The sequence below is a fragment of the Vipera ursinii genome (assembly GCF_947247035.1).
Source record: "Vipera ursinii genome assembly, chromosome: 3".
Taxonomy (NCBI): domain Eukaryota; kingdom Metazoa; phylum Chordata; class Lepidosauria; order Squamata; family Viperidae; genus Vipera; species Vipera ursinii.
In genome coordinates this window covers 38,842,398-38,867,366 of record NC_139516.1, presented here as the reverse complement: position 1 = coordinate 38,867,366, position 24,969 = coordinate 38,842,398, and positions in this window count along the sequence as shown.

Sequence of the window (24,969 nt, the reverse complement as noted above, 5' to 3'; positions counted from 1 at the left end):
AACCACTAAGCGAGGACTGCGTCATAAGTGCCTCCCAAGGTCCCCAAACTGGCAACCAAGCCAGCCCATGCATAGACTCTGAAGACTCTCACAGCACAAGCAATGAGGAGTTGGCCATAGAGGAGGGGAGTCCGGAAGTGCAACATGGATCCCCTGATGGAGCAAGCCAACCTGACTTTTACAACTGCTGTGCCAACTCTGCTGAACAGTCTGACTCTGGGGTGGGCCAATCTGGAGAGGCCAGCCAGAGAGCACCAAATCCTTCTGGCTCAAGTCCATCAAAGGACACTGGTCTGCCCAGCCCAGTGGGTAAGCTGGTAGACCAGAAAGTGACTGAACCCCTCAGGCGTTCCACAAGGGCACGCAATCCTCCTGCTTATTTAGCAGATTATATAGTAAAATAAAGGAACTATAATGTTGTATGTACTTGTGATAACTGTTGACTATGAGACTGTACTAAAACAATGATGGAGCTATAATGTCGTTAACTGTCTTATTGTATTGTTAATGGAAACCTATTCATACTATTGTTAAATCTTGTAATTTGTTATTGCACACTTATTGTTGCCATGATGTTTGTCCATTCTAAGAGGGGAGGGGTGTTATGTATTGGGCTTAATTGTAACACCACTTGGTAAGCTGGAGCTAGCTAACAGCTCCCAGCAACTCTGACACCCCGTCTCCAGTGCTGCTATTGGCTGCCCCTAGGCGACAATGGGTTGCTTTAAACCTATTGGCTGCCACCTAGGGGCCAGGCTATAAATTGCTGCAGGCTGCAGCTCAGTTCCTCAGTTCAGATCCTGCAAGCAAATAAACATGACCATTGCTGAACTCACTTGCCTCGTCTTCATTCCTGCACAGCGAACTCACTACACAACATAGAGAATATGTATTTTCTGGAGAGGAACAAAGCTCTTAGTGGTAGAATGTTTGAAATTCATATTTAGAAGTTTGTCACTTCTTATTTAAGGTTTCTTCTTGTCTCATAACATCTTGGTTTGCATCATTCCTTCAGATTGAAAAACAATGGGAACTACATTTGCCAAAGATCATTAAGGTTATAGCATTCGTAAGATGAAGTAAATTTTCTCTTCCACCATTACACATATTGCTTTCAACAATATTTTAATAAGGCTGTTATTAAGTGGGAAAAAGTACAAGACAACACCAAGCAAGACTTACAAGGAATAGTTAGGAGAGAAATTATTTGGGATAATTTAGTAATAAATAACTGAGGGGGTGTGGTAGATGAGGTTATGATGTTTGTTTTCCAGTGCGTCAAACATAGCAACACATATGCCAATAGTCTGTAACAACTGAGACAATTTTCAGGCGTAATTAAGTTAAACCTTAGGAAAAAATAATTAAAGTAAAAGCTTTCAAATAATCTTAAGAAACATATATAAAAATAATTAGACAATGGAACAGATTACTAGTGATGCTACAGAGTTTGTTTAACTGGAATGGAAAAATATTCTTTAGAAAACTATATGCATGCACCTAATTCAGTGCTGTTCTTTGCTAATCTAAGCAGTTTTGAACCAAGGTTCACTTTAGATAACTTGCCTTCACTGAATCCCCTGTTCTGTGTGGATAAGGCAGCGACATCATACCCAGCATGTTGCTTTATCAACCTCCTCTTACTCAGAATCTAATAGACTTTGCTGTGGAAATTTCCTTAAGTCTCTGGTATCCTAGCCATATATTCTTACTGACTGATCATAATGTATTTAATTTTAATAATAATTTTATTTGTATACCGCCCTTCTCCCGAAGGACTCAGGGCGGTGTATGTCTTTTGAGCCAGATTTCTTGGGAATGCAAAATGGTTAAGACGAATTCCACAAGCAACAGCTTAGCACATTCCCTAGGACAATGCCCTAGGGAATGGTTGAAGGCCCACAGAGAAGACCAGAAATCCCCAATTTTTTCAACTAACATAAACATTTAAAGCATTGACAGCCTGCCCTGGGCACACAGATACCATTGCAAGTCTGGTAATGATAATTAGTGCTTAAATGGGAGACTGCCTGCCAAGCCTAGACATGCTCTTTGGAAAACTGACTGAAAACAATCAATACATCTGCACAGTCAAAAGACTTGCCAGTGTGATCCAGCCCTTGTGTTCAAGAGGCATCTGTTTGCAGTCTTTAAATGAAAAACATATCTAAATGAAACCTGAGTATCAAATTAGAGAAACAAGAAAAGGGAGGATGTACAATATCAATCCTTGTCAGATTTTGAATATTCTTTTTCAATATAGATTAGGCCAGTCGTGCACGATCCCAATATCTTTTGTGGGTAAGCAGATGTTATTCAGAGCCCAGAAAAAGAGTGAGAAGCACTGAACAAAATACTTCAAATATATGAGATAATAAAAAAATGAAGGAACATCTGATTTAAATTACATCAGTACCCTTTGCTGAATATTGGTGACAGGATCTTGGGGAGTTCGTGAGTTGTTTTTTTTTAAAGCTGGTAATTGCATTTAAAGTCACCTGCCTGAACCAACAGCCTAACCCATTTTCCTGATGTACTTCTCAACACAAGATGATGACAAACAATATTCCATTTGGCAAATCCCACACCCAGAAAATATGCTTAAAGCAGAAGTCGTAAACTTGACTCTCTGAGGAAACTCTAGCCAAGGAGACTGGCAGCCAGATGCTGCCACTCACTTTCCTTTTCTCTTAACATTTACTTGGGCAAGTTGATGGTCTTCTTTTCAGCTATAGTCCACATAGATATTAAGGAGGTAGATAGAGGTAGGCAGACGGGTAGGTTGGAAATGTCTTTGATAATCATAGTTTTGTGCCTCTATTTATAAAAGAAAACAGAGTTTTCTGGGAGAAGCACCTTTTCCCCCCAAAATGGTTTCCAGATATATTTGGCAGCTATTACTGTTAGTAGGCATACCCACTCTAAATCACTAGTTTAATTATGCCTCATAACATCTGTGTAAAAGCTAACCAGAATTAATACAGATGAATCAATAATTGCTTATTTAAAAGCATCCTAATGACGAACAGGATACTAAAGCCATGATTGGCCTAGGTCAGCTTCATATTAATGTTACCAAATTTAAAAACAAAATGAACATTGTTGCATGCATTATTCATCATTCATAGAAATGGGATAATAAAGAAAGAATTACAGACAGAAAGCAAATATTTTTACTTATTGTCTTACCAATTTTGGGAAAGAGTGAATTAAATAACACCGCCTGTTGTCTGGTTACATGAAAATAATCTTCTCTAATCTTGATTTTAATGGAACCTTAAATACATATTATAATGCTAAACCTTAAAAGTGGGTTATCTGTTGAAATTTCTTGCTCTATCTTTTCCTCTAATCAAGACCCCAGAAGTATAAGAAGTATAAGTATTCAAATGTGAAAACATCACTCACATCAGACAGAGTAAATAAACCCTTACCAGTTAAAAATTAATTTTACATGTATGCTTCCTTTTTGATGGTAACTACTTACAATATGACTAGCTTTTATTCCAAACAGTGGTATTGATTTTTGAGCAAGCATAAGCTCAGGTTATAGATATTCATTCATGTCAATAAAATAATGTAAGAGGAGATAGTTTGTACATCGTGCTTAATCCATAATCTGGTTTGTTTTGTTTTGATTTAGCATGTCAGCGGAGAGTCCTACCAATGTAGTTTATAAAGATAAGCAAATGTAGTGTATGAACCAAACCGAGATATCAGCCATTCTCATTATTTGCAGATTACATATTTGCAAATTTGCATGTTCACTAAAATTTATACATAACTAATACTCATTGCACTTTTGTTACCATAAAGGAGAAACTGCCAAAGAGCCAACAGTAAACAGCCCAACCAAAGAATCTCTAAGACCAGCCCCACCAACACTGACAGGCAAGCCACCAGAATATAAACTGACAGCAAATAGCACTACTAGCATTGATGATATTACCTAGTTTGGGTAATGAAATGCCTGCAAGAAAACAAGCAAACTCAGAGGTTACCAAGGTCTCCTCATTTGTTATCATTCCTGGACATGCAGAGTGGTAAAAACATGAGGCGCCTGATGAGCATGTTCCCAGGTGAGGTTCCAATATTTTCTAATTCAGTGTTTGCAGTGTAATTGCACACAATATTACAAACAACAAACAACAAGAAATGACTGTAAACTATTTGCTCATAGTTAAATAAATAGTTCACAGTTTTCATTCTAAGGTCACATAATTTGATTACTGAATAAAAAGATGAAGGCATACTTTTGATGTGTGTATATATATATATATATATATATATATATATATATATATATATATATATATATATATATATATATATATATATATAAACTATATAGTACTTGTTTGTAAAAAAAAAACACCAAGTCTTCTTGTAGACTTATGAATCAAAATATTACAAATAATTCCTTGATTGCTGATGTTGTTTAAGATGTGGCTTTCCCTCTCACATTACGGAACCGTAAGGAATTTCCCGGAGGTTTATCAATATGCCATTTCCAATTTATGAGAAAGATCACACAATATAATAAAACAGGTTTAATGAAATACTTGATCATATTGAATGCTTCTATTCGTATCCCAGCATGAAAGAAGGCAGCCACTGGATGACAAGAATGAACCAGAAAAAAAAATATTGGAATCTACTTTCTTTACTGATTGAATCCCAAATTCTTTATTCTTAGTCTAAGAAGGGAGCTGTCAACTTTTATTTCCATGCATAAATGTAATCTATTTTGAGTGCTTAGACAGTGAATGTATGAAGATGGCAACAGTTTACATGGGTGCCTAAGAATCACCTACTGTGTCTTTGGCATTAGTTCGGCAATATTGAAGGACTTAATGTGTGTGTGTGTGTTTGTAATATTTATAACTTTGTTTTAGTTAGGTTTCCTTTTCATAAACAAGTTACATTAAATTAAAATAAAAACCCCGTAGATTCTTATAAGTGTCTTGAATTATTCATTAGTTGATAGCAAAATCCCACTTAGACCAATATACTTATTTATAAGAATATATTTCAATCTACTTTTGCACAAAACATCCTACTTGGAATACTAAAACTTATATTTCACAAAATGGAATACCTTTCACAAACAGTAAAATCTAAAATTGTAGATAGCCTACTCCAGATACTTCAATAGGGTTAAAATATTTTATTCCATTTAAATAGTTTTGGATCAGGTAGTTAATCAATATTGTAATCATACTAAAAACCACTTTAATAGTTCAGTTCAGACATTGAAACCCTTCTTTGTTTATGAAGAATCAATAATAAAAATAGCACTTCATTTTCAAATAAATTCTAAATATTCTGTAATACATCTTCTTTTCCTTTTTCCAGAAAAAAAGAATAGAAATGTTCAGGTGAGGTCCACAACAACAGCCCAAAGTTCTCCTAAATACATAATATGTGTTTATTATTTGTAATAAATGTGGCAGTGCATTCTTCCTATGTATGTGTTAAAAAGAGTGAGGAAATTGCTTGAATAAAAGCTTTGTAGACAAAAGGTGAAGCATTAATTTCTGTCATCTTCAAATAAGGCTAGAAAAGGACACCGCCTCTCCAGAAAATGAATTATGCTGAACTGAATCCCATAATAATTGCTAGACATTACAAAGAGTGCTATGCTACCATAAATGGACCAATAATTTGATATGGCTATTCACAAATCTTATCATTTTGCGTTTTAATATGTAATCAAAATCCTTTGAATTACTAGAATGGAGAAGAGAAATAGTCTGTTACTTCTACTAATCAATTAATTATGTGCTATCAAGCCATTGTGGAGGCTTAGTGAGCACACAAATAGACTTTCTCCTTGACAATCTCTCCCTAACCTGCTCTTTCAGATCTTCCAATTATGCACCCATCGTCACTATAACTGAGTCCAACTACCTTAGTGCTAGTTCTCTTCTTCTCTTTCTTTGCATCTTTCCCAGTGTTAGAGTCTTCTCCACAGAGCTAGATCTTTGCATAATATGTCTGAAATAAGGTATCTCAGCCTGATCATTTGTGTCTCAAATGTGAACTCTTTATTGATTTGTTAAACTATCCATTTGTTTGATTTCTTGGTTGTCCACAATATTCTCAGGTGTCCTCTCCAACACCAAAATTCAGAAGGATTAATGCTTTTCCTATGCTGCTTCTTCAAAGTCCAACTTTCACTCCTACAATGTCACAAGGAATACTATAGTTGCACTATTCTGATATTTGTAGGTATAGATATCTCAGAGAATCTGATTTTTTTTCCCCAAGGTCTTCATGGCTGTTCTCTCAAATGTTAATCTGCAAGACAAACTCTGCAGCGAGGGAGATCAAACAGATTCCTAATCAACCTAACCAACAACTTTATCATCCAAAAGGTGGAGGAGAGAACTAGACGTAAAGCTATACTGGATTTAATTCTTACTAATAGAGAAGAAGTGATAGAGGGAATTGAAGTTAGAAAAAATTCAGAAAAGAACAACTAAGATGATCCAAGGCCTGGAGACTAAAACATACGAAGAATGGCTGTAGGACTTGGGTTTGGCTAGTCTGAAGAAAAGAAGAAATAGGGGGAAAATGATAGCAGTGTTCCAGGATTTGAGGGGCTGCCACAAATAAGAGGTCACGTTATTCACCAAAACACCAGAGGGCAGGACAAGAAACAATGGTTGGAAACTGATCAAAGAGAAAAGCACCCTGGAATTAAGGAGAAACTTTCTGACAGTGAGGACAATTAACCAGTGGAACAGTTTGCCTCCAGAAATCATGGGCACTCCATCAAGAGGCTAGACAGTCACTTGTCTGAGATGGTATACAGTAGGTTCTCCTGCTTGAGCAGGGGGCTGGACTAGAAGATCTCCAAGGTCCCTTCCAACATCATCACCATCATCACCATGATTATCATCATCATCATCATCATCATCATCATTTCTCAAGAGCTCATTTTTTATTATTGATAGTTGATCTTAAAAGCAGATGCTATCCACCATTTCAAAATATTTACAGTCAATTCTAAGACTGATTGTTGTCATTATTTTTTTCTTCTTTATATTTAATATTTGTCCCATTTTTTCATTCTGCATTTTAACTTTAATAACTACAGATCTTTTGCATTTTGTCTGTCAGAATAATTAGATCACCACTATGCAGTTAGGGACACAGTGGCTCAGTGGGTTAGGACGCTGAGCTTGTCGATCAGAAGATCGGCAGTTTGGCGGGTCGAATCCCGAGTGCCGCATAGTAGAGTGAGCGCCTGTTACTCATCCCAGCTTCTGCCAACCTAGCAGTTCGAAAGCACATAAAAATGCAAGTAGAAAAATAGGCACCACTACAGTGGGAAGGTAACAGCGTTCCATGCGCCTTTGGCGTCTAGTCATGCCAGCCACATGACCACGGAGATGTCCTCGAACAAACTCTGGCTCTTTGGCTTTGAAACGGAGATGAGCACCAGCCCCTAGAGTTGGAAATGACTAGCACACATGTGTGGGGGAACCTTTACCTTTACCTTTTACCTATGCAGTTAGTAATGTTTTTCCTCCAATTTTAAAATCATGCTCATCCAGCTTTTTTTAACATATATTCAGCATGTACGGTAGGTTAAATTTTAAAAAGGCGAGAGCATACAGCCTTGATTCACTTCTTTGCCAACCTGACTCCAGGTTAGCAAAGAAGTAAATCAAGGCAGTACAGTATACTCTCGCCTTTTTTTTAAATTTAACCTACATGCTGAATATATGTTAAAAGAAGCTAGATGAGTATAATTTTAAAATTGGAGGGGAAAAACACTATTAACTGTTTGTTTCTCCATGTTTTGTTCATATTGTAGCTTCCTGATCCATGGTTTTCATGAGTTCAGTGAAATGTTGAGGGTTTCCCATTTCCCATTTTTCTAAGCATCATGGTGGCTTCTAATAATGGGATTTAAAAAACATATTTTTATATTGGAATGCATAGAATTAGAAAGAATTAAAAAGATTTTAAGCTGCTACCTTCTGAGCTTGGAGCAAAAGATATGCGATACATTTTGGACTTTAGCTTTATATAATGCTAGAATTTTGTTAAGGAAAAAAAAACACTTCATCATTTAATGATTGTAAAACAAAGTGAGTAGGGTCTACACAAACCTTGGGAGAGGCCTTGACAAACTGATGGCTTAAGAACTAATGACTCTAAGCTGATAATTTATTATTATTTATTCATTACAATTTAGCTTTTCTATCTTTCAAGGACTATGTAGATACATACAACATTTTTCTCCATTATTTCTTTACTAATCAAACTTATACAGTTTCTTAAGTTTAGGGAAGTGATTGGCAGACTTTCAATATGCTTAGCCACCAAGCCAGATATTATTCTGAGGCATTGAGGGATAGGTACACTGTCATTAGCAGAGTAATGCTTCCAAAAGTCAGAATTATATTATATTCCTGCAATATTATAGATTGCAAGAATTCATAAAAACTGGTTTTATTAATATAGATCTCTTGCTTTTATTCCAAGACCAACTTATGTCCTGGCTTCTTTAAATATTGTCTCCTGCTGTATATGACCTCACCAATATGTTAAAATATCTGTAAAGCTTGTAATATAACAGATTTTATAGTATATTTCTCACTGATTGCTTTCTATTTCTTTTAGGCAACTGATTATTCTGTTGATCTTTTAGAAATGTGACACTGTTGCAGAAGTACTTATTTATGTTTTAAAAACATAAATGCAATGCCTTACTTAAGCCAGCTATTACAAAATAGATGCAGGCTTTCAAATTTCCAAGAATTCTTCATCAGTGATTGTGGTTAAAAGGCAATAATGGGGAGGGGGGCTGATAGAAAAAAGACATGATGTTAGAACGGTGTCTATACCAGTTTATATCTTAGCGTGAAAGAGTGCTTCAAGACATGCAAATGGGGGAATTATCCAGTATGCAGTATTGTTAGATTGCACTAAATGCTCTCTCAAAGCCTGTTGGAAAAAAGAAACAGGAAAGATTTATAAATTCCACTCCTCCCCCTTTTTATAAAATATTAACTCCAGCTGTTAAAGTTGAAACTATTTTCATCTTATGTGAAAAATTCTGATACCTTGGTTGATGGGAAACAAAGAAAGCTGTCTTTTATATTATCTGCCATTCTGAGACTTAAGGGTCACAAACAATGTAATAATAAATGATAGTCATAATAATATTTTAAAAGACAAAAAGGGTGTGAAAAAACAGCACAGAAAGGATAGACATTGGATGAAATTTATCCATTCCATAAATCAAACACCTGTCTAAATGAAATCTCTGCAGCTATTCTTTCATCCCCTTCTAAGTATGCATAGCTTTAGTACCTATGAATAGTGCGATATAAGTGAAACTATTTTTACTATGTAATTGTGTCTTCAAAATTTTCTTTGCTGATGAATGTTCTCCAACTACATCAAGCATGATCTAAAACCTGAAATAATATTACTCTTGATATTTACTTAGCTAAATATCTTAGCTATTATTACTTAGCTAATTAGCTTATTAATATTACTTAGCTGAGTATTGATGTCTTAGTATGTACGATCAGGGAAGACCAGTTGAACTCCATTTGCAGCCATGGAAACTCACCAAGCCATTCTCTTTCAACCTAACCTACCTCACAAAGTTGGTCTAGCTGGGATAAAATGAAGACATATCCCCTGTCCAGATAGCCCAGAAAATTTGTAATAATGCCAAGATATAAAAAGAAATCACATGGTGATAATACTAAAGGCAGAATAAGTCCAGTGATACCCAATAAAATATATCTAATCTTCCCTGGAGAATGAAGATGAAACAGGCCATGCCATTTTAGGGATAACATTGAAAATTGCCCCCTGCAACCTCTACCAATATCACTGCATATTCTACTTCCCCTCAGTACTCGCTTGTCCTTCATATTTCTATCCCAAACATCAAGACTCTGAGATATTATCTACCAAAACTTTGGGAAGCAGCCAAAACACAGTGGAATTCTTTGATGTGCCTCAAACTGCAGAAACTTTTGAAGCCAGCATGGGAGCACCAGCTTGAGCAAACCAGATCTTTTCTTGACACAGTGCAAACCCTTGTTAACTACAGCATCAGATCATGGACAGTGTGGCTTTTGACCACATAGAAGACCCTTAACTGAACTCCAAATGATCCAGTCCAGCAGCAGTTGGGGAAGCAATTCTACTCTGAACAAGTGGGAATTCCATAGGCATCTCTCAGTGTGCTTGCATCCCCTAGGCTCCTCTTAGCATGCCATAGGAAAATAGCTCATATTTATTTCCAGACTGCTCTCTGATGTACAGTATGTATGTGTGTATATATGTATGTATAGAGAAACTTGGCATGCTTATTTATATCCATTACCAACTAATGAAATGTAACTGGCTGACAACAGCCTAAACATTGCCAAAATCAAACATGAGGCCTGCAGATGTCCCTGGGAATAGAAAGTAAAGCCTCCTTCTGAGGGGTCAGTACAACACAAAAGGTTAGCCTTAAATTTGGTACAGATGCGAAACTTGCCATTTGAAATACATTTTGCTAGTGGATGGGGGTGTTTTCAGAGAGAAAAGCATAAATTCAGTTTCAAAACCCAGGTACTTAATGTTTTCTGCTGCCTCAAATTATGTGACTCAGGTTGTTTTGATACTGTACATTGCAATTTGTCTGTTACCCCAGGGTATGGTGAGGATGGAGGAAGAGAGAAGAAAAATAACATTTGACTTTGACACAAGAAAAGAACAGGCTTTCTGGTCTATAATTACTTGAACTAACATCACTTTTTACTCGGGAGGTTAAAACCGGGATCAAGTAAAAAAAAGAAAAAGTGCTAATTTCTTTACTGTTGGTGGATTCACATGTTAATCATTGCCAGTAATAACCAGTTGATATCTAATGCTCAGGGAAGAAGTGAGCTTATTCTCAAAAAAATAAATTCAAGGAAGTAATGTTAAATTGCTGCTTATGACATCAACTGGAAAAAAGAATGGAACACAAATAGAGCTAGTATTTCCCTAGCCTAAATCCTTGTGGTGATTCTTCAACTTCATTGGCCAGGGAACATGCATCCTGGCATTAAGAGCAAGAAGATTTGCATATTGTGAAAGCTTCTATGAAATGGGGTTAAATAAACCTATTTAGATCAAACAAGGAAGTAACAAACTTCAAAGGTCTTGAGGTCACTGGTCACTAAGATTGAAAAACTAATTTTATTTAGGATAAATTGTTGCAGTCAAAGAGATCTTGAGGAAAAAAGGAAGGAGGAGGAGGAGGAGGAGGAGGAGGAGGAGGAGGAGGAGGAGAAGAAGAAGAAGAAGAAGAAGAAGAAGAAGAAGAAGAAGAAGAAGAAGAAGAAGAAGAAGAAGAAGAAGAAGAAGAAGAAGAAGAAGAAGATTATTTCTTGATACTTTGTCGAGTGGCATAATTTCTGAATTTATCCAATGCCCAGTTGGAGACAGTTACTTGTGCCTCATTCACTAACTTATTCAGTGATTACAATAATACCACATGTTGTTTGCACAAACCCTACATTTGTGTATTCAGTTTATCTCGAATTATATTTCTTTCACACTAATGATTATTTGTTTGATTTCATTTGTATATGTCACAGGCATCTTTTTTTATTTTGGCATCCAATATATGTCAAATATTTCTAATTCATGCACATAATTACACAGTAGTATGTTCTCATCTATCTTAAATTCACTGGGAACCATAGATGGAGCTTACTTAGGTATCCTCCATTGGCTGGCTATAAATACACATAACAGTGGTCTAAACTGCCCTTGGAAGACTTTTTTCAACTTAATAGTTCATTAAAACCTATTGGAAAAAGAAATGCAATTCATAATAGTCTTGAAGTGAAATCTTTCTTAACATTGGACTTTCCAAATACTCCCAACTTTACTCATAACTGCTGCCAGCAAGCCTGGCAGTTGAAAAAAATGCCAACTCATTACCCATTCAGTCCTGTAGGCTTGTTGAGAGGGCAAAAGAGCAACTGTATTTGGAATGAAGTGAGTGAAAAACCAATAGGACTTGCAAAGCAAATAGGAAAGATAATTCTCAAACTAGAGATACAAGACAGCTTCTGTATTTTGGACCAAGTATTTACAATCATACAATTGGAAGAGCCATTTAGTATATCACATTCACCCTCCTATTTGGTTCAAAAACCCTAATTAAAGTATCTATTACAGCTGGCAGTGGAGCCCTGATTTTAACATTTCCAGTGGAAAAAACCAACTGTTTCACTGGAAAATTCTTCCATTGTTGATTTGCTCTTCAAGTTTTTTTCTAACACTCAGAGACAATCTGCCTTTCTCTAATGTTCATATTTCTGGGTCTATATTCTAGAACAACAGAGATTAGTTTTTGATTTTCTTCAGTACATTTGCTATCTGGGTTATAAGTAAAGAACCTGGCATTTGTTTCTGATAAAACTTATTACATTATTGTCAGCTGGTCTCACTAATCTATCAAAATATTTTTATTCTTATTTCTCTTGTAGGGCATTAGAATATCTTTTGTCATGTGCAAGCTCAGTAAATATTCCTCTTTACTACTTCAACACCTCTTCTAAGACATTAATAAAAACTACAGAATACAGGGCCCAAAGCCAAACTTTGTGGCACCAAACCTAATACAGTATATAGCTCCAGTTTGATGGAGAACCTTTGATACACACTCTTTGAGCAAGGATTTAAGCTACCTATTGTTGTTGTTAGTTGTGAAGTTGTGTCCAACCCATCGTGTCCCCATGGACAACATTCCTCCAGGCCTTCCTGTCCTCTACCATCTTCTGGAGTCCATTTAAGCTCACGCCTACTGCTTCAGTGACTCCATGCAGCCACATCATTCTCTGTTGTCCCCTTCTTCTCTTGCCCTCAATCTTTCCCAGCATTAGACTCTTCTCCAGTGAGTCCTTCCTTCTTATTAGGTGGCCAAAGTATTTGAGTTTCAACTTCAGGATTTGGCCTTCTAAAGAGCAGTCAGGGTTGATCTCTTCTAGGACTGACCGGTTTGATTGCCTTGCAGTCCAAGGGACTCGCAGGAGCCTTCTCCACCACCATAATTCAAAGGCCTCAATTCTTTGGCACTCAGCCTTTCTTATGGTCCAGCTTTCACAGCCATACATTGCAACTGGGAAGACCATAGCCTTGACCATACGCACTTTTGTTGGCAGGGTCATGTCTCTGCTTTTTAGTGTGCTGTCTAGATTTGCCATGGCTTTCCTCCCGAGGAGCAAGCATCTTTTAATTTCTTGGCTGCAGTCCCCATTTGTGGTGATCTTGGAGCCCAGGAAAATAAAATCTGTCACTACCTCCATTTCTTCCCCATCTATTTGCCAGGAATTGAGAGGGCTGGATGCCATGATCTTGGTTTTCTTAATGTTAAGTTTCAAGCCAACTTTGCACTCTCATTCTTCTTCAGAGGCTCTTTAGTTCCTCTTCACTTTCTGCCATTAGAGTGGTTTCATCTGCATACCTCAGGTTGTTGATATTTCTCCCGGCAATCTTAATTCCAACTTTTGATTCATCTAGCCATGCCTTTCTTATGATGTGCTCTGCATATAAGTTAAATAGGCAGGGCGACAGTATACAGCCTTGCCGGACTCCTATCCCAAATTTGAACCAATCAGTGATTCCGTGTCCAGTTCTCACTGTTCCTTCTTGACCCGTATATAGGTTTCTCAAGAGACAAATAAGATGGTCTGGTACTCCCATCTTTTTAAGAGCTTGCCACAGTTTGTTGTGATCCACACAATCAAAGGCTTTAGCATAGTCAATGAAGCAGAAGTAGATGTTTTTCTGGAACTCCCTAGCTTTCTCCATGATCCACCGTATGTTGGCAATTTGATCTCTAGTTCCTCTGCCTCTTCAAAATCCTACTTGTACTTCTGGTAGTTCTCGATCCACATACTGCTGGAGTCTAGCTTGTAGGATTTTAAGCATAACTTTACTAGCATATGAAATGAGTGCAAAGGTGCGATAGTTTGAACACTGCCTTTCTTTGGAATTGGAATGTAAACTGATCTTTTCCAATCCTGTGGCCACTGTTGAGTTGTCCAAATTTACTGGCAAATTGAGTGTAGCACTTTTACTGCATCGTCTTTTAAGATTTTGAATGGCTCAGCTGGAATACTGTCACCTCCACTAGCTTTGTTGTTGCTCAGCTTTTCTAAGGCCCACTTCACTTCACATTCTAAAGCTACCTATATTGCCAGTTAATAATCCTTCCATCAGGTCCTATATTTAACTAATTTGGCATGGAATGCTTTGCTCAAATTGAGATATATTGTGTAATATAAGTTATATAACTAATTAAAAAGTTTTAAAAGTAAAGTCTACCTTGAGCTAAATCCACATTTGGTAACCACAACAAGTCTAGCTGACATTTGACCATTTTCCTTGTTACCTGTTAGCTAGCTTTGCTGTTTTCATTGAGCAGCTCATGTACTGATTTTTGTTGTCTTTTATTTTTAATACACAATATTTAAAAAACTTATTTTACAGCTTTTAAAATTCTTCATTTTTTAAAAAAAACAAGTTTTATTAGTTTTTCAAATTACAACCTATATATTTAGAAAGCATCATGATACCTGGGTAGTCATCAATTGAGTTACAGAGTTTTCAATACATAGTTCGGGTTACATTATCATAGCATCCTTCTCTATTTCCTTCAACATTCAATACAACGTATTTAAACTTACAAATTTCTAGGAATAACATAGACAATTAAAGATTTTGTCAATCCAATTTCGATAAGGTATATCTATATCCTGTTATTAAATTTTATCTAATTTTGATGTTAATTATAGTATCCAAGTTTAACCTTTAACATCTCAAATAGTATTCACAACCTAATGTTCCCTTATCTTATTATCATGTATCATCTAACATACACCCAATATTTAAATAGCTAACTTCTACCTAATAAACATTGTTTATTTCATATCCTAATACATCACAAGTTACCAATCGGAGAGTCTATATTTATCAATCTACTTCTACTTATACATAACCAAAATTTTAACATCAAACATAGGATCCATAAGCCAAATTTCCATTATATCAATATATAAATTTATACTATTTGAAATAAGCTTAGTAAATACTTAAACACATTTTAATTCTATCTCATTAATATTTTCTATTTCAGATCGTAATAAGTCACTAATTACTAACAAAATGACCTACGATAATTCTCTAGGAATTCATATTTTAAATCTAACTCTAGGTTTCTTTTTTTGCCACTCAAGTTTCCAAACCCAGGGCTTTTAATTGCCAAATAGGTCTTCATTTGCTCGCATGTATATTATTTGCACCAGAAGAGGCCATCCAACCATCAGCAATATACAAAGGTTGAACCATTTATAGTCATTATATTGTTGCCATGTTAATTCCACTCTCTTTATTTGCTCTGACATCTCTGTCTGCGGTTCAGTCTGGATTCTTCTTCCATCTGGGTTGATCTATTTTGAGTAGAAAATCTTATCCAGTTTTATAGTTAGTAATTGACTGTCCAAGCTTTCCACAGGTTGTCTTTGTTGGTCTTCGGCTTCCTCTATATTGGCATCACTATCTTGCATGTAGTGTACTTCTGAAATTGTAGGCTCCTTAGAGAGGGTCAGAAGTTGAGTATTAAATTTTTCTCTAGTTTGTTGTTGGTCTTTAAGATTGTCTGTGATAGTAGTGGTTTAAAAATTGTAGGTTCCTTGAGAAAAGTCAGGTTTTGGATATTAGTTTTTTCAGTACTTTGTTGTTGTTGCTTATATTCCTCTGTCTCAATAGTAATATCTTCCAATTTTGTTATGTTCTGAAGTGTAAATTCTTTAGTTGCAGTCTGGGTTTCAATTTGTGACTTAAGGTTGGCATGTAAATTATTAAATCTGGAGACAGACATCTCAGTGACTCTGTAGATTGTTTCAAGTATAAGGTTATAGTCAAGTGAGGTTTGTGGCTGATCCTTCTCCATTTTGTAATAATTATAAATAGTCCTTCGTGGAAGTGTCCACCTCCACAAGTCTAAGCCAAATTCATCTCCAGCTGTTTCAGGTTTTTATCTTAATGCCAAGGTCAGTCCAAAATATAAGCAAGCTTGTTTGCCAATAGTATTCACTAGATGTCCCCAGAGTACTTCAAATCCTTTTCAGATGGTGTCTTTTTATTTCTTTTTTTTGTCCCCTTTTTTAGACTAATAGGTAAAATAGTCCATCTCTGTAAATATAGGAACTTTGGGCCAAAAGTAGAAAGGCAGTAAGTCCAATTAATCAGTATAATTCAGTACAAGGCTTTTTCTTTTCTCTCCCAATGTAGACAAAGGCCGCTATTAAGGAGGGTGTGGGGAAAAAATCCCTTCCCTCTCTCCTCGCAAGGGGAAGCAAATTTGGAAAGCTTTTGGCAGGGAAAGTAGACAATTAAGAAAAGAAGAAGGCAATTCTCACCCAGTTTTCAAGTCCTTTCAAGTGCTTTCTTGTGCTTTTGGCTTCGGCAGAAAATGGCTAAACAAGGGGCCATGGGAGTGGCTGATCCTTTCTTCTTTGGTTTGGAGAGTAGCTCCAAGCCGACAGGAGGGCTACCGCCCTTCTACCACCAACTGGAGAGACCTCTCCCCTGCTCATCGCCCCTCTAGGGCAACTTTTGACCCCTTTACAGGGGCCCCCCAATGAAGAAATCCAGGCGACGCAAGGAACGATTCCCCTGAATGTCTGGCTGCACCAAAATCCAGAACTGGAAGCCTTAAAATTCTTCATTAACCTCAGATCATTCTGAACTCTAATTTTTTTTCTCTGAGATCATCTCTCCTTGTATGTATTCCTTGGTAAAATATTGCTTTTTTCATACCATTCATTCCTTCTTTTTTCTTTGCAAACTTTCACTAAGTTTTCTAGTAGACACACTGGGTTAATTGTTTTAAAATTGTGGTTTTTATTATTGCTTTTTTAGTATTTCCCATTTCTATTTTCCTGTTAGCCTCTCCCGACATGGAATCCTATTTATTCCTTATTTTAAGTTTATTGAAATTCATTATCTTGAAGTCCAAGGTATGTAAGATTCAAAACAACCTATGCTTAAAGTACAATCTATTTCTTGGTCAGTCCAGTTTCAGATTGAATTGGTTCAAATTTGCACCTCAAGATTTGAAGTAAACTGATATGATTTGAGCCACTTTGAGTTCTGTTTGATGGAGGGAGTTAAAAGGCTATAACGTAGAAATATTGAAATGTATACAGGTACTTCATTCTATTCATAAAAAGGGATAACAAATCCTTTTTAAAAATTCACAAAAAACTTCTCTACATCTTCTATGGCAGAAATAACAGGGATAAAGAAAAAACACCTTGAGCACAGCAAAGTACCTACTGAGAAGTTGGAATGAATCCATGCAGACAGTGTCCAACTCCAAAATAAAAATACACACTATAAAACCTTTTTCAGTTTGACTATTCTGGGATGCTGGAGTTTATATGCCACTGAAGACTGCTCCCTGACTTGCTTTGTGAGATGGTGTAGAAAATTCCACTTGCACAATAGAGAACCAAAGACTCGGGAGTGCAGCAGCAAACAAGACTAGTATTCTCTTCTCCTGCCTCCAGCTAAGAGTCTGGTGGGCACATAATTAAATGAAATAATATAACTCATATCAACATCAGAACTACCTCATACATTTAGTGTCAGGCAATACCCCCACCTTCCATCTATTCAGAATTAATTTGTAGTGGCATATATTGTCTGTAACAACCCCATAAGAAGCAAAAAAAGCCACTGAATCTGCAGACCACTTCACAAGGCTGTGAACTGCTTCTTATTGATTTCATTCAAAGGATTGAATTGGAATCTTCAGGAGTATACTTTGATGGAGTGATTCAGTCAAACCAAAGCAACTTTTGAAACTTTTCAAGTCAGTGTTGTTTTCAGTAGTAGGGAACTAATATTATTGATTGTGTGTATTTATAAGAGGAGAGCTGTTTTACTTTTTGGTGGCAAAAAATCAGCAGTCTGGTTTTAAGAAAAGAAATGTTAGCTAGAAAAGGTGATAATAGACTGCTGATAATTGTGTATGTTTCTATGTATATGAAAGCAACCATAATTTCATTGAAACAATGTTTATAGCAAAACAGTGAATGTTTAGATCATTATTTGTAATGATCAATGAAAAATAGGAAAAGGGTAGATTTTTAAAAAATTATGTTACCATTACAATACTACCAGTTTACTAAGTGTTATTAGCACTGTAAGACTCACAGTTTTACTTGCCCGGTAGCCATTAATCACAGATCCACTGTGGCAGATATTTAGGCTCATTGGGAGGTTGGATTAGACCACCATTAATACTTTTTCACTCTGTGGACCTCTTTGCAGACTAAGTGAATCAAAAGCCATCTTAGGGGGAAATCCAGACTCTCCACTCACTTCTACTCCTGCTTGGTATCCACCAAGAGAACCCTGGCAAGAGCCTTCTATATATCAGCCCCTACAATGGTACACATGGAAAGGAAAATGAAAAACGAGAGAAAAGCAATGGTGTTCTAAGCCATTCTTTCTTCTACAAAGATCCTGCTCCAGCTTTGACCCACCAATCCCTCTTTCCCTTTTTGGTGGTCACAAAGGGCTGAAGGCAGTTTGCTGGGGAAGTGATGATGAGCTTCTCCTATGTTTCCCCATCTCTTGGAGTATAGAGCCTTTTTTTTTCCAAATAGCCCATGAGAAGCTCACACTCTTTGGAAAGAGAATAAAAAGGCAGAAAAACAACACTGAAGGAGTTATCCTTCACCCAATGAAACAGAAGGCAACTAGGAAGGAAAAAAGAAGAAAGTGAGACAAATATCTTGGGGCACATTCCTAGCATCACAGACAAGCAGACAGGACTGGCAGATTCCAGACATCAGATGGAGAGAGAGAGAGAGAGAGAGAGAGAGAGAGAGAGAGAGAGAGAGAGAGAGAGAGAGAGAGAGAGAGAGAGAGAGAGAGAGAGAGAGAGAGAGAGAGCACCTTTGGTCATCTAGACCAAGCAGGGAGTGGTGTTTGTTAAGGTATGAGAATATGTGGGAGGATATATAAATATTTTCAGAGCTTACAGGGGAGAAGCTTTGCTAATTCTTTTTTCCACTTTAAGTCATTGTTATCATAAGTACTTCCAGGAATGTGGGCAATGAAAATGATTGTAAGGAGATAGATTAATTGACTTTTCTAGCCAGTTAGTTTTGGAGTCGTGTTTATTGGCCACTGTGATTAAGGCCATGAATACTACATTGGAAAACTTGAATTTTCAAGACATTCTGTAAATCTAGATCTACCAGATGCATCCTACAGAAATCAAGATGACCACTCCATGATGATAAATTCTTAGTTTTCTGTATGTTTTTGTTTTCATCTGATGGTCATCTAGATAATTGTAGCCTAGATCTGGTATCAGCCTTGACTCCTGACATCTGCATAGTCAAATCCCTGCCATTTTCTTGGAAACATTTTTTTTAATGTAGCTTGCCATTGCTTTATTCCTAGAGCTAAGATAGAGTGACTTGCTCAAATCAGCAAGCTTACTTTGGGTCTAAGGCAGCGCTAGAACTTAACTTCCTCTGGTTTCAAGCCCAGTACTTTTTTTCAAAGGACTGAAAAGTCAGAGTTTATGAGGTTTACATGATATGGCTGCCCAAGAGAGGACAGTTTAACACAAAACAAATTTGGACTTTTCCCTAACCTCACATTCTGTATTAGATACTCATTCAACATGTTAATCCACATATATGTTCAATGACTACAGGAACTATATTAATATCTATATTAACAACCATTTATAGTTTGATCCTCTATGAACTAGTCCAGCCTGCTTTCAAAACCATCCATACTAACTGCTATTACTGCAAATGCTGACAATATCTACTACTGTTTAATTAGTGTTGCATAAAAAAGAAAGTCCTTCTGTTAGTCTTGAATCTTCTCACATTTAATTTCAGTGAATGATATCAAATTCTAATACTGTGGAGTAAAAGACTTCTTTTTCCTTCTCCCCTTATCTTCCTCCATTCCACTTTAAAGACCCCCATTTGCCATAGTCTTTCCTTGAAAGGAAGAGTTGCTAGAGCCCCCTAGTAATTGGGACTACTCTTTTTTGCACCTTTTCTTGTTCTATTCTTTAAATCCTTCTGGAGATGCAGTGGCCACCTTGTCTAAGGCCATAATATACCGGTAAACTATACAAGGGTGATTGTTTCAAATATTTTAAATCATCCCCAAACTACACAAGAGAATATTAACCACAGTCTACAAATGGTTGAAACATCTCACCATCATCTTTGGAAAGGGCAAATCTTGAAGAAAAGGAGAAAGTCAAGACAGAAGAACAGTTTGAATGTTCAGAGGAGCTAGACTCCTTTAGGTCGGGGGTTAGAGGGAAAAGTTTAGAGTCAATATTCTTTCTTGCAAATCTTGCAACATTCTTAGCGTGTTTTGTGTCTTCTTTGGAAATGAGTATCAGATGTGATTGGAAGAAGCAAAAAGCATATTGGCTTAGCATTTGTCAACGTCCTTCTGATGAAACAAACAACAGACAGAGATTAAGGCCAAGAGATTTATTTCTTCTGACAGGCTCAGTGTGTTCCTCAATTTTTCTTCATTATTCTTGACATATCTCCTGTCATCCTCTGAACTTCTGAAAGGGTCAGCTGAGCCCTGATGTCAAAGCAGGCAAAAGAAGTAAGTGGTGGAGCTGCTCTCAGATGTTTGAATAATAACATCAACCCCCAAAAATGGAATGGAGGGGATGAAACCAGTTATTAGGTTAAATCCAATAGGATTATTGATTCACCCACTTATTATTGGCTATACTTCTCCTTGAAATGTTCTTGAACAGTATTTTTTTTTACTAGCATAATACTTCCACAAAGCACATAAACAGTTCTGCTAAGAGAGACAATTATCATATTCAATTGAATATTCACAAAGTTGCCTTTATTTTACCTAACCGCAGTGTCAACATTTACAGGAACAGGTTTACCTCCTTCAAGTCTGTTCTGAGTGTGAGTTATAATTGACTAATATTTAAGAAATGCAGGAGCGCACTCTGCAAAGTGCCAAGACTCCTTAATATGATAATCTGAATATTCAGTTTTCCATTTTAAAAAGCAATTTATAGAAATAACGAATATATTCTGCAGAAATTTCATTTAATGTAATAAAAGCCTGTGGCTCATTCTCATTTTAACTACAGTAAATTCATGTATTTCAAAAGGGCAGCTACATAATTTTCTCAATAAATAAATGTTCTAAATGCATAAATATTCTATTTCTTCATCTGGAACAACAAAAAATGCTGTTAATTTATTGGCTGATTGAAATTTCAGCATTAATTCATAGCCAATAAACTACAACAAAACAAACCATGAATTAGAACAAAGTGTGAACCCACCCCATACAGAATGGAAGGGCATCTTTGCTATCCAGCCTTACCACTCTTCTCTTCCTTTATGCAAATTCAAAGTAAAGAACTCATAATAGATACAGTAGCTGTTTAATACTTTTTTGCCATATTGTCATGCTTTGCACTTTACACATTGCTACGTGATAATATCTTTCATATCCATTTTTAATGAGAATAAGGCTTCTAATCTGATCTAATGCCTACTTTTTGTCCTTTTTTTCTGGGTAAGGTTGGAGGCTAATGCTTAAAGTGGAGACATCTTACATGCTATTACATGAAGGAAGAAATTGCAATTAGCATATGAATAACATATGGACAGAAAATAGAGTCGGAGTTTTCCCCAGACTAATACAGTGGCTATCAGCTTAGATATTAGAAGTTATTTACATTTCGATGAAAGAGGGAAGAATTATAGAGACCGCATGAGAAAACATTTTAAGACACAGCTTTATAGGCAACATCGATCACATTGGAAGTGATGGAGCTTCTAGAGAAATATAAGCAAGTCTGAAGTGTCTAGAGATGACTTTAAAACATTATCTTCTATTTATCCTATGTGCCCTTCATGAATGTAAACTATGGCTGAGTCTAGAAACCCTTCCATTTCCCCAGCCTGTCAATCCAATGTCTTTCACCAGTGCTAATTTCTCTATTTTAAAGGAGGGAAGCATTTGCAAAAACAAACATAGTACTTGCTTGCTCTTGGACAATGACTAAACGTCACAGCCTAAGTATGCAAAATCACCTGCCACCCTACAGATGATAAGACTATGTTTGCCTTCCTCTACAAGGCCTCAAAGGGGTGAAACAGTACAACACTCTCATCAGAGAAGTCATGAGGGGGGGAAAAAGTCCTTCCTCACCTTAATGATCATATATGATACATTTCTGTGTTGTCTAACACAGAAATGCATATAGAAACATTTCTCACACAAAAAAATAACCTTCACCAAAAGTTCTCTCACTTTAACCATCCAGGGCTGGGTTTAAAGACTGAAAAAACTGAAACAAAACTATACAAGTGTGAGCAGGGTCAGAGAAGAGAAACATTATCACTGAGAAAAACCTATAACGGCCAGCTAGCTTATTTTAACAAGAAAAATAATCATCCTCTTTTTCTAATCTCAGCATATTTTCAGGACACCTCTCTTCAATTCCTCAGAAATTTGAAGTTTGAAGCCAGCTCACTTAGAGCAATACCAAGGTTCTGTGATGATGAGGCCTAAAGCAAAGATTATGAAATTATACCTTAAAAGAAATATAATGTGAATTTGGAAATGTTGGCTCTTCTGACTCATCCCAAAAAGCCTGGGAGGGGAAAAAATGAATGTGGATAAAACTACATAATCTTTAGTCATCTGCCCTCAAATCCATAACAGTACTAATATTAATAAGATAAGTACAATTCCTGAAGAAAGCAGTCTATGTTAGCTGTGCCCTGCTAACCTATTCTCTCACATATTCCCTTATAAATCCTGTGATATTGAGAAAGCCGAGTCCCTTCATGAAGCTGTAATGTCCTACGGTATTTGTTTTCTAAATGGGATTTCAAAGTTTTGCTCTGGTTGACTTTCTGTTGGCTTTGGCTTAAATGGGAAGAATTTGATGGCATTCTTAAACAGTAAATGGAAATGATTGAATTGTTGTGAGTTTGCACATATGGTCTACTGGAGATTCAAAGCAGAAAAATAGGATGTTTTGAACAAGAAGGATCTTCTGATGTGATAGCAAATTGTAAGGAAATTAGCTCCACAGACTTCTATAATGCAAGAATAGCAGAGGTTCATTTCCCTTCTTGCTTACTCCATCACATAGCAAAGGGAGGATCAAATTGCTTTTAATTAACAAGTTTGATGCTGGTTAGCCTACAGAAAGAGAAAAGGAACTCTTCTACGTTAGATAGAAGGCTGCCATTTCCAATTACACATACCAACCAATTCACTAGATGGAAAGGGTTAATTATAAATTGTAAAACTGTGCAAACTAGTTTCCCTTAGAGGATATCAAATGGCTAAGAGATTAATGGAACTATTGCCTAGAAGACATGCTATAATGTTGTGTTTATATTACAAACTTGTCTACACTGGAAATAGAATTAAAAAGGCCTTGAGTTTAAATTTTAATTGCAATATCTCATATTCTTAAGCTTGGCCAAGACATGAAACTTCCTGAGTGTTAAGAGGAGCATTGTGAATAGAGACATAACTGAGAAACCACATAGAAACTATATCAGCTGGAACAAAGAAGAATTGAATAGAAGTTTAAGTTTCTTTTTTTCTTCCAGCTGAAGGATTAAAATAGGGCAAAGCAAAGTTGATTTGGATGCCCTATGTGTTTTTCTCATTTGATCAAGCACTTTCCACAACTGAAGTTATTGAGTACACAAAATAATTTCCTCTCTTCTTCCACATATGTACAAATAAAGGACATGATGTATATGTGACTGGGAAACTATCCAGGTTTATTCTTTTGCCACTGCAGATTATACAGCACTGGTTCTCTAACATTTCATTCTTGTGGGCTACTACATTGCAATGTAAAGTTTTTGTAGGCCATTTAAAACATTTTAACATAGCCTATAGCCAAAATTATAATTGCTGAATGTGCATTGAAGTTTATTATCACCTTATATACAGTAGCTTGCAAAACTACCATTATTTACAGTACATTTGGAAAATATTTAAACATATATTAAATATCTGTCAGTATACTACAAGTACCTCCTATTTTGTGAAATGTCAGCATGAGTATACCCATTTACAAAGCATGCTATTAATTAGAGATCCTAGCTTAAACTTAGTTTGTAGGTTAAAGATTGAATATGTTTGTTAGTGATTGCTATCATCAGTGAATGGGTTCATCTAATATTAATTCCCCCTTCACTAACATGAATCACCACAAATATGCTCACAGATCATTAGTAATCCATTGACTCCAGATTGGAAATTACTAGGTTATCAACTATAAATGGAATGGTTACCCATACCCATTTGCAGCATCCTCTACTAACCTTAAAGAAATTGACAGTTTTGATATATTTTGGCCAGCATATCACAAGTGCATATCATTTTTATTCTAACCTTTACACAATCATGTTCATGTCATTCCATACAAAATAGGATCACTAAATTAGAGACTACTTTCCAAGAAAACATACTGCATGAGTGCTAGAAAGAACTCTGATTATGCATTTGTTGATGTACACACAAAAAAACAATACCACAATAAGATCAATGGGCATGGATTGTTGAATGTTTTGAATTAATATGCAGTTGAAAGTTGGTTGTTGATTTTTATAAGCCAATAAGATTCATTTTCACATGCAAAATGCTCTTCTCCAATCTGATCTTTGCATCAGTTATGCCAGATAGATTAAGCATAAAGTTCCTACTAAGTTTTAGGGAGTTTGAAATCTGAGCAAGGATTTGAACTAGATCTCCCCATTCTTTGTTCAATACTCTAATAAGTATAGTGCACTAATGGAAGGAAATGTTTAGTGAGAATATTGTCTTACCAATATTCCATGCTTTTGTGATTATAATCATACA